General features: G+C 41.1%; 2 long non-coding RNA genes across 2 annotated transcripts; both read left to right on the plus strand.

Annotated features, from left to right (window-relative positions):
* Positions 1–353: 353 nt before the first annotated feature.
* On the plus strand, positions 354–2,422 carry LOC310875691. Its single transcript, XR_014570665.1, has 7 exons — positions 354–381; positions 558–612; positions 793–891; positions 1,077–1,142; positions 1,606–1,654; positions 1,955–2,029; positions 2,314–2,422. It is a non-coding gene; the product is annotated as an uncharacterized lncRNA (long non-coding RNA).
* A 276-nt stretch (positions 2,423–2,698) lies between these two features.
* Positions 2,699–4,718, plus strand: LOC310875255. Its single transcript, XR_014570625.1, has 5 exons — positions 2,699–2,887; positions 3,280–3,345; positions 3,809–3,857; positions 4,158–4,232; positions 4,511–4,718. It is a non-coding gene; the product is annotated as an uncharacterized lncRNA (long non-coding RNA).
* The last annotated feature ends 1,393 nt before the right edge of the window (positions 4,719–6,111 follow it).

Below are 6,111 nucleotides of genomic sequence, written 5' to 3' on the forward strand. Positions count from 1 at the left end.
TGGTTCAAAGTAATAATATCACCAAGGGCAGGCCAGTGGTGGAGTAAGCTGCAAATTAAAAATTTCATCAAGCAGGCCGTTCTTGAAATTTTGCTTGCCTATAAACTCTACTGGCATAGATGTTGTCTAGAATGTTTTGGACAAACAATGTTTGTTAAAAGGGAAGGCTTCTCTGACCAGTGTTTGATAGGATGAAATGGGGTAAAACCCATAACTTCTGGACGAATTATGGCAGTCTGTCACCAAAGCCCTGATCATAACGCTTATCTTATAAGCCAAATGGTGCTACAATTTTATTTCTAATTGCTTAATGTCTTTCCAGAATATGTTCTGCCTGGGAACTGATCATTGGAGTGGTAATGTCGCCAATCGTGTCCAAAGGTAAGAACTACTGGAGTCTTGTTACTTGTAGGCTAGTGCAGTTTCTGTGATGATCAACTTAGCTCACTTTGAACCGATGTGAAACGACATGAACAACTGAGAAACTGAATCGCTTTAGGAAATGTCTGTCAAAACTATTAGACCACATGCCTACTTGATATGTTCTCCTGTTGCAGATTGCTGTGACATGTATTATGGCTAGAGCCTAGAGGACCATCAAAGGCTTTTCAGGTAGGCTTGTTTTATTTATTTGAGCAATGTAAATCTCTCCAGACAATGATGATAGAATTTGGAATCTCGTTCGTCTGAACTACTGTTGAATAACAATTGCTGATGTCAGCGGAGGCAGTAGGTGAGGCTGACTAAACCTAGCTCATGTACACGATACTGAATGGCTTTCTTCTGTTCCAGATGACCTAGCAGTGATGCTGTTGCACCTTGAGCAGTGTTTATTAACTTTCCTTCTGCGACTGGAATCTGACCGAGGATGGACCACCAAAGAAATTTCAAGTAGGAATGACTTTATTGGCAGTGTAAATATTATTGCCTTCACAATGATGGTATAATTTGGAATCTTCTTTCTTCTGAACTGCTGTTGAGAAACAATTGCTGATTGCTGAGTGGAGGCAGTAGGTGACACTTGACTAAACGTGGCTAATTTACACAGTACTGAAAATTGCTTTCTTCTGTTCCAGATGACCTAGCGATGATTCTGGTGCATCTTGACCGTTGTTGGTTGAACTCGACTATGGCACGTTAAGGTATATAAATGTTTGCAGATAACACGTGACGGAATGGCACTCTTTAGAAATGAGATGCAGAAGTGTCCACCAGGTTCCTTTGTGATGACATCCGTACATGTCTTACGCCTTGTCAATGCCAGAACCTGAAAAGGTGGACCCACTGGTGTTGCCTTGGCAATAATATATATAATCTATATATATCCTGTTGGGGTTACCAACAGTCTGAAAGGCAACTTGTGGGTGTGATGCAAAATCGGTCTAGAGACGTAAATATTTTATCAGTTGTGTTTTCAATTCATAATTTACAACATTACTTGTAACTAAAGTAAATTTGTATCTAGTAGAAAGTAGTTTGTGACCATACATACAGTGGTGCTTTTAGAAGCAACAGCTTGGACATGTCTTTTTACAACTGGCTTTAAAAAGGGGAATTTAATGTTTTTATTATGGCCCAACATTGTTGTCTCCATCCCATCTCTAGTTGTCAGCAGTGCAGCGTTGTAAAGGACCATTCCAGCCAACCATGCAAGGTCAGTACAACTCTGATGTCTTCATTGCTGCAACTTTACCTCTAGGATGACCATGATGAATATTCCAGTATCAGTTACCCTGCCAGTTTGCAAGCACTGCTCTCCTGTTGACCCAATACGACACTGATAACCCTGAATCATTTCAGGTGTAAGGTGACCTATTTGGACCCTGATGGGGAGCAGTGACTGGTTGTGAAAATGACTGAAAACATTTCTGAGCATATCTCCAAAACCACATAATGCTGGCCCTGGTAATGCCGCAGTTTGTATATTGCAAAACTTGCTTTTTTATCTCAACAGTTCTCAACACCCAATCCTCCTAGAGATTCTGGCTGAAGATGGCAACAAGTTTGACCCCTGCTGTCTCTACACTTGGTAAGTGCTGATCTCTTGAGGGATTTAATGATCCTAATTTGTGATGTGTTATGCATTACCACTACTGGAAGTGATGATCTTGTTACCGGCGCCCAGTCTGAAAATTCATGACTGACTGGTATTTTCACTGATCCTGAATTGTATTGTCAAGTGTGTGTGTGTGTGTGTGTGCTCTAACTAAGCTTTTCATTCAGTTTGGCATTTTGATTTTTGGGCTCTATGCTGCAATTTACCCTGAGAAGCTTATTTTTGTATGGCTCATTATGTTTCCATCCAATTTCTAGTGTCCTGAGCATTGAAGAGAATCCTGCCAAGCCAGCCCTGCAAGGTCAGTATACTTCTGGGTGAAACTTAATCAGTATAACAAATATTTAAACTTGTGAGCTTGTAGATGGCTAATTTCACAAATGAAGGCATATTTGAACCGATGTGAAATGACATGAACTGAGAAACTGCATCGCTTTAGGAAATGTCTGTCAAAACTATTAGACCACCTGCCTACTTGATATGTTCTCCTGTTGCAGATTGCTGTGACATGTATTATGGCTAGAGCCTAGAGGACCATCAAAGGCTTTTCAGGTAGGCATGTTTTATTTATTTGAGCAATGTAAATCTCTCCAGACAATGATGATAGAATTTGGAATCTCGTTCGTCTGAACTAATGTTGAATAACCATTACTGATGTCAGCGGAGGCAGTAGGTGAGGCTGACTAAACCTAGCTCATTTACACGATGCTGAATGGCTTTCTTCTGTTCCAGATGACCTAGCAGTGATGCTGTTGCACCTTGAGCAGTGTTTATTAACTCTCCTTCTGCGACTGGAATCTGACCGAGGATGGACCACCAAAGAAATTTCAAGTAGGAATGACTATTTTTTTTTATTTTTTTTTGCGGCTTACGCCTTTTATTGGTTTTTGAAGGGACAGACAGTAGGCTGACAGGAAACGGGAGAGAGATGGGGGGATGACATGCAGTAAAGGCCGTGTCGGGTCCGGGAGTCGAACCCGCGGCACACTGCGACTGGATTACCAGTCCGGTGCCCAGACCGTTACGCTACGGCCTGGGCCAGGAATGACTTTATTGGCAGTGTAAATATTATTGCCTTCACAATGATGGTATAATTTGGAATCTTCTTTCTTCTGAACTGCTGTTGAGAAACAATTGCTGATTGCTGAGTGGAGGCAGTAGGTGACACTTGACTAAACGTGGCTAATTTACACAGTACTGAAAATTGCTTTCTTCTGTTCCAGATGACCTAGCGGTGATTCTGGTGCATCTTGACCGTTGTTGGTTGAACTCGACTATGGCACGTTAAGGTATATAAATGTTTGCAGATAACATGTGACTGAATGGCACTCTTTAGAAATGAGATGCAGAAGTGTCCACCAGGTTCCTTTGTGATGACATCCGTACATGTCTTATGCCTTGTCAATGCCAGAACCTGAAAAGGTGGACCCACTGGTGTTGCCTTGGCAATAATATATATAATCTATATATATCCTGTTGGGGTTACCAACAGTCTGAAAGGCAACTTGTGGGTGTGATGCAAAATCGGTCTAGAGACGTAAATATTTTATCAGTTGTGTTTTCAATTCATAATTTACAACATTACTTGTAACTAAAGTAAATTTGTATCTAGTAGAAAGTAGTTTGTGACCATGCATACAGTGGTGCTTTTAGAAGCAACAGCTTGGACATGTCTTTTTACAACTGGCTTTAAAAAGGGGAATTTAATGTTTTTATTATGGCCCAACATTGTTGTCTCCATCCCATCTCTAGTTGTCAGCAGTGCAGCATTGTAAAGGACCATTCCAGCCAACCATGCAAGGTCAGTACAACTCTGATGTCTTCATTGCTGCAACTTTACCTCTAGGATGACCATGATGAATATTCCAGTATCAGTTACCCTGCCAGTTTGCAAGCACTGCTCTCCTGTTGACCCAATACGACACTGATAACCCTGAATCATTTCAGGTGTAAGGTGACCTATTTGGACCCTGATGGGGAGCAGTGACTGGTTGTGAAAATGACTGAAAACATTTCTGAGCATATCTCCAAAACCACATAATGCTGGCCCTGGTAATGCCGCAGTTTGTTTATTGCAAAACTTGCTTTTTTATCTCAACAGTTCTCAACACCCAATCCTCCTAGAGATTCTGGCTGAAGATGGCAACAAGTTTGACCCCTGCTGTCTCTACACTTGGTAAGTGCTGATCTCTTGAGGGATTTAATGATCCTAATTTGTGATGTGTTATGCATTACCACTACTGGAAGTGATGATCTTGTTACCGGCGCCCAGTCTGAAAATTCATGACTGACTGGTATTTTCACTGATCCTGAATTGTATTGTCAAGTCTGTGTGTGTGTGCTCTAACTAAGCTTTTCATTCAGTTTGGCATTTAAAATTTTGGGCTCTATGCTGCCATTTACCCTGAGAAGCTTATTTTTGTATGGCTCATTATGTTTCCATCCAATTTCTAGTGTCCTGAGCATTGAAGAGAATCCTGCCAAGCCAGCCCTGCAAGGTCAGTATAATTCTGGGTGAAACTTAATCAGTATAACAAATATTTAAACTTGTGAGCTTGTAGATGGCTAATTTCACAAATTAAGGCATATCGTCTTGTGAGATTGTAGTATTATGACTACAGGAAGTGATGATCTTGTTACCGCCCCAGTCTGAAAATTCATGACTGACTGGTATTTTTTTCTCTGATCCTGAAATGGTATTTTGTCATGTGTGTTCTGATTACGCTTTTCATTCAGTTTGATTATTGGACTCGGTGCTGCCATTTGCCCTGAGAGAGTGTGTGTGTGTATATATATATAGGGGGCTGGGCGATACACTTAATCACTATAACAAATATTTAGGACTTGTGATGACAGCCTTTACCTGACCCTACTGAAGATGGTGCTATTTCCCCCTACATCATGGTTTTTGGCTAACAACTAACTTGTCCTGCAGATAAGCTTACTGTGTCGTCATGTGGCATCTTCTGGCTGTTCCTTAACTGCTACTGGAATGCTGGCCTAGGTGAGTTTCATAGAAGCTGCTTTACTTTATAAAATAGAAATTCTGCTTTGGTGTTTAATATGATCATGATTTCATAGATGAGCATATACCTGAATTTGTATGTATGTGTTACATTAGTCAGTAGCACTCAAAGTAGAGGATTTACTACTAAGCGGTGATGCCAGTGGTGAGTGCACCTCATGGCGCGCTCTTCTTGCGCACAAGTAGACCATACATGGCCTACTTGTGTGCAAGGCGTAAGTTGGCATTAGTCCATTACTTTTTTTTTTAACCCATTCTGACCTGAGATCAGATTCATACGAGGTTTCCACCGGACACACACTGGTCTGATGAACCCATTCTGACCTGAGATCAGATTCTAAAAATGTCAGTCGCTCTTCGATTTTTCAAAAATAGCAGACCTACAAGCTCGTATCGCGCCACTCGGTGCCGCGATATGAGCTTGTAGATCTTCTATTTTTCAATAGCTAAAGCATAACATGATGCTGACACCAAAATGGGTGCCCGGTCAGAATGGGTTTATTGATTTTTCTTTACAACATAGTATTTTCAGCCACAACCACATGGCAGCACAAATACTAAACAAAATATTTAAAGAAATGTCCATAAATACAAAGCAATTGCATCCAGTTACCCCCACCCTACAGCTGACTACTCCAATGAACCACTATACATCCAAAGCCTCTTCAATATCACCTCGCTTAATGAAGTCCAAGAACTTCTCCCATATATTATAGAATACAGCAGGTTTCTTCCTAATTACATGCGTTATAGTTTCTCATATGCCAAACTGGCCGTTAAATTCCTCAGCCAAAAGCCGACCATAGGGGCATTGACATTCTTCCAACATAGCGCAATTGAGCGTCTGGCCTTTAACAGTAGGGGCGCTTCTGGCGTTGTGCCAGAAACGGAGAGAAATAGTGCTGCACTGTTGCCTGCTAGTACAAGAGTGCACTTCTAATTAAATAAACTATTTTCACGATATCCAAATATGTTTATTTTGGGATGGGATTCACCCTGCAGTGACTCCCATTGAAAGAGCAATGAATTC

Source organism: Protomyctophum parallelum, assembly GCF_964188405.1.
Source record: "Protomyctophum parallelum genome assembly, chromosome: 18".
NCBI classification, from domain to species: Eukaryota; Metazoa; Chordata; class Actinopteri; order Myctophiformes; family Myctophidae; genus Protomyctophum; species Protomyctophum parallelum.